A 5,500-nucleotide genomic window follows, 5' to 3' on the forward strand; every position below is an offset into this window, starting at 1 on the left:
AGAGGAAGAGAGACATCTCCCCTCCGTTCCGCCCCGCTGTCCCCCGCAGCTCCCTCCCCGCCGCCGACACCCGAACGTTTCATCTCGAGTGGGCAGGTACTCGATAAAGGCAATGCTCGCTCGAGCAATTGCCTTTACCGAGTATACTCGCTCATCTCTATTGTAGACCCATGTATACCATAGTTGTGGTTTATCAAAACTACTTTAAGTGAGCACCCATCTACTACCATACATGTTATTGTTATCTTCCCACCAGTACTGTATTACTCTATGTGGTGTTGTGCTTTTCTCTATTAGTGTATATGATTCAAACACCTGTGGCAATTTCCTAAGGACTGACAATAATTATATCACCTATGCAATACTGAGGTAAACATAAAAACATCACCTGTTGGGGGGACTTGAGGACTGGAGTTGAGAAACATTGGACTAGAGTGCTACTTGGATCGAAGGTAAAACTTCTGTCCTGTCCTGCTGTGGATCATTTAGCATCTCTGTGCGAAATAGGTCCTTAGGTTCCAGTGCAGGGGAGCCGTCCCTATTGGGACGATCGCCCTGCGTGCAGGCAGCTTTCATGTGTATATTATCTCATTAGAGTAGGGACCCACGAGATTAAGGATAGAATTACATCAACTGTCATTAACAAACTTTGGGGTGTTCTCTTCTGGTAGCTCAGCTTACCTTGGTTGAATTGGACTTACCAGCAATACCATGTTTAGCACATTAATAAGAGTGTCTGTGTTTTTAGAAAGCGAATAAGCATAATCAACCTTTTTAACTTATTCACACATTCAGCTGAAATCTGTTCTTGCACTTTTTCCCTGCCTAATCATGCCATACCCCAATAGCGTTAGGGTCATTTTACTATGCTACAATCTAGAATAAAAAGATTTTGATAATGTGGCTAGGAACACGTTGATACAAACGACTGAGGTACTCAATAGTTTTATAAGAAAAAGTCTTTATTTTTATTTTTTTGCAACTAGTATGAACAGTTTACCCCAAGAGTAACAATAAATTATGTAATCAACCATTACACAGCTTCTGAATTGAATCTACAGACAATAAAATAGCACATCATGTATAATTTCTTCATGTATACAAATTGCAGTACTTAGCTAAATGTCCAGAATACTGCAAGCCAAACATTACATTAAACATACTATAATTTGATATGCACAGTACTGTCTACTTTGTAGGCCAAACCTAGAGCTACATGCACCTGACAATATTAAAGAATGGTACTAAAAATTGTTCTTTTTTCACTATCACTTTCTTGCAAAATATATGAAAGTATTTTAATGACCATTCATGCCTTTTTAATTAGTAGATGGTTATAGGGCTATATGTGTATTGTATTGTATTTTTATAGGTTTTTTTAAACATTTTTTTAAGAAATTGTCATTTTTAATAAAAAGTGAAACTTAAATTGTAATACAGTTTATATATTAAGGCTAAATCATTTCTTTAATTTCCTAAACATTTACTAAAATAAAAATATGCTTATATGAGAATTTTTTTTAAAATTACTTTTAATGTTTGTTGATCTCATATAGTTTATATTTCCCTTTTCTTTGGATTAAAGTCATTTGCAGACAAAAAGAAAATTCAGAAATGTTTCCAAGTATGTAATGCGGATATTTCTTCAAGTTTTCTTATTAACCCCTGAGAGCCTCTTACTAATAGGATTTGAAAAAAAGATGGTTATTACAATTGTATAGATTTACAAAATGTTTCAAATTGAGATTACTTAAGACTAATTAAGACTAAGAATAATAAACAGGAGAAACAATTTAGAATATGTTTTCAGATGTTGATCTGCAAAGTGGTTTGCTTTAGAAAACCCGTGTTTATATGCCCTGTTAGGGAATTCTAAATAAACTGAGGAGGGTCCCTCATTCGAGACTTCCATCAAATGCTAAGAACAAAGATCTATGTCAATAGGACCCATTTTGTCCATGCATTTCAGACAGCCCACTAGTTTCAATATACAACATGCCATGCTTGCTTTGCCCTGTGGTGGTGCTGCAGAGAGATTGCCGCTGGGTCCCTCTGCTCCCAGCTGGACAATCAAAATGGACAATCTCATTGAGATTAATGAACTTGCTCTTCAAGGGTGAAAAAAATTACGAAGAATTGTAAATAAGATTAAAGGGAGAGTAAAAAATAAATAAAAATACAAAAATAGAATTTCCAATAGAATATCTTTAGTGCACATTTAGATTTTTTTTGCTTTAAAGGGAACCTGTCACTAGTTGGGAGTTGGTGAGACCAATGGCAGCTATAAAACAATAGAATACAGAGCATCCTAAATGTTATCTTGTTACAGTCCCTAATACCCTGCAAATGTAAGTTTTAATCATTCCCAAACTGTATGTAAATCAAGTCAGAAGGGTCTGGTGGGTGTGCTCGGACCATCCCTGGATATTCTCTGCATGAGAGTCCTGTCCAAATATTGTGCATATGCCGCGCAACCATGGAGCAGCGTTTGCGCAGAAGAGCCTGACGATTCTTTCACAATAGGGCAAAATGATCTGCACATATGCCAGTCCATGTTCATGCAAGTTCTGGACAGTTTTATAGATGATGCATGAGACGTTATCCACATCCCATATTGCCCATAGTGAGAATGTCTGTGGCTTGGAGAGCACTGACACCTGCAGACAGCCTGGCCCACCCCCCTGGACTGTTCAGCTGATATTAACATACAGCGCAGGAATGATTTAGACTCAGGTTTACAAGGTATGAGCCCATTAGATGTTAAAACAAGCCAACATTTTGAATTCTCTGCAATTTATTGTTCTATAGTTGCCACTGGTTTCATCAGCTCCCAACTGGTGACAAGTTCCCTTTAATGGTATGTTGAAGTTAAAGGAGGCAAAAATATTTGTTCCCAATTACCTTTAAATTCATTATAATCTAAGTAATTATGATTAATACATTTTTTTTATTTTTGCATTATCTAAAATGATCTATTTATTAGGGCTTGACAGATGGTTTGCTTTCTTTCCACTGTAAGCAGTGAAGGAAAGTATTGAGGTCTAGTTATGTACTGCTCTTAAGCTTTCATTGTTAAGGCTTTGAGTAGGAAAGATATAAACTTCTTAAAAATTTCTCCAGATTTTTTTTATTTTGTTCTATTTCAACTTTTAAGCCACTCTAGACGTTGGTACATTTTAAATATGAGAGGTGTATTTGTTTCATTTACCTACAATTTTTTTTCTAAACCTCTAACTCTCAGTACAATCTGTCATTTATATTGTGTAAGCACAAAAAAATGTAAAAAGGGGTTAGAAATTGACTCACAATATTACATTTCACTGAAATTAAGTTGTTCATTTCTTCCAAATAATTACAGCTATGTAAGACTTCATCAGTTTACTCCATATTTAATACCTGGGTAAAGAATTTCCTCTGAAAGTTAAAAGAGAAACAACCTTTAACACATATAGTTATTCTTAAAATGTTTAGAGATTTTTCATTATTTCGTATTGGTCATCATTTGATGACATTCTGTCTTAATATTCAATAAATTGCGTTACAAAATTCGGATAATGATGTCTTAATGACTCTGCCTTATTGGTCCCTCGCTAAAAAACATCTCAGTTAGATGCATCTTAATCAGTTAGTTATAGAGATGAGCGAGCATTGCCCTTAGCGAGTACTTGCCCGCTCGAGAGAAAAGGTTCGGGTGCTGGCGTGGGTGACAGGTGAGTTGCGGCAGTGAGAGCGGGGGGAAAGAGAGGGAGAGAGAAATCTCCCCTCCGTTCCTCCCCGCTCTCCCCCGCCGCTCCCTGCCTGCCGCCGGCAGCCTAACCTTTTCTCTCGAGCGGGCAGGTACTCGCTAAGGGCAATGCTCGCTCGAGCAATTGCCCTTAGCCAGTATGCTCGCTCATCACTAGTTAACATTGTCAGATGTTATCAGTCCAAATGACATTAATTGGAAACAATCCATAAAAGTTTCGAACAACTTCAATCCTCGTCATTCAGACAGTTAACACCTATGTATACTAGGTTCAAGGCTCTTTAGTGAATGGATCAAGGTTAGTATATCTCTCAAAGGTGTATAAATATGGGGGGGGATTTTTTATACCACTCATTTGACTCACTTAGATGAGTGGTGAAACATTTTCAAAATTTCTACACAAGTTCAATTGATTTGTCATTCATCGTCATTAGAAATGCCCTTACCAAGATTAATTAGCCCCCTTATATGCATACATTGTAAGTGCTTTTTTAGATTTCTAAAATCACTAGCCAAATAAGAGAAATGACCTCTTCTACTGATAATATCAAATGATTGTATGAGAAAGTAGATTATTTTTTTGCGTTTCACACTACCTTATACTATCGTGAAAAAAATCTAGCCCTTATTTTACTGTACAACCTACTTTTAAAAGCTAATCCTCTACAAAAAGTCTGATATTAGCATGATAGGATATTACTGACTGGCTAGCTATTATCAAGTACTCTTAGAAAAGCTTTGATGATCTTTCCATATCTTTCTCATTTTTCAGATTATGGTATGATGTTCCTCATGAATCCCAAATGGGGTTTAAAAGAATGTTTGCATTGTTTCAAATTAATGTACCGTATGAGAAATTGGTCAAACCATGGCAGGATACTTTTGACAAGGTTTGGCTTGCTAATACTCTTAAGTGAATGGACGTATTGTTGAATATCGGTAAACAAGTTTTCAAGGGGTTGTCTGTTTTAGAAAACCCATTAAGGACATTCTGAGTTGACACAGGAGGTCCTCATTTGATGACCTTCATCAGTTGGAGCTACAAAGATCTCTTTCTAGAGGACCAATCTTGTTTGTGTCGAACAGGGACAGTCCATGTAATGCTTGATTTCTTCTGTGGTGGTCCAACAGGAAAAATGAACACTTACTTTCATTTTTCCCCCCAAATTTCAGCTGACCACTAGGTGTCTCAGCATAGGGACATGCTTTGGGGACCTTTCTGTGTCAAGTGGACATAACCTTCAAATGCCAAATTCCTTGGCACTCACTGTCATGTTGGTTTTGAGTATTTTGAAATTTCACACACGCTCAACTATTCTTTTACATTTCTTATTAAAGTGCAATAAAAATACAATCCTCCATGGAGGAAGGTGATGTATAAGAGGCACCTGAACATAAAATACCTGTGATACAATCTGACTGATGCAATACTTGGAAATAATTTGTGTAATGTATCTTAAATACAACATGAAAGCTTGTGAGTTTATAGAACTCTTTTATAGTATTTTTGGGTAGCAAAACAACAGCAATGCACATTTCCTTCAATACAACTTGACTGATGCATAAATATTGTATATAATGACATAAGTGGATAACTGTGCTGCCACTGTCATTTATCAGGCATCTGTCAACAGCAAAATTGGTATGGCAGCATATGAATAAAGGATGGGATGTGCAGCTCCAGTCTATCTATGACTGGTGTTTCAACATAAGCAGTTTTACGAGACCCCAGAGTATAAAATTATAGTATATGAT

Source organism: Eleutherodactylus coqui, chromosome 13 (assembly GCF_035609145.1).
Source record: "Eleutherodactylus coqui strain aEleCoq1 chromosome 13, aEleCoq1.hap1, whole genome shotgun sequence".
NCBI lineage: Eukaryota > Metazoa > Chordata > Amphibia > Anura > Eleutherodactylidae > Eleutherodactylus > Eleutherodactylus coqui.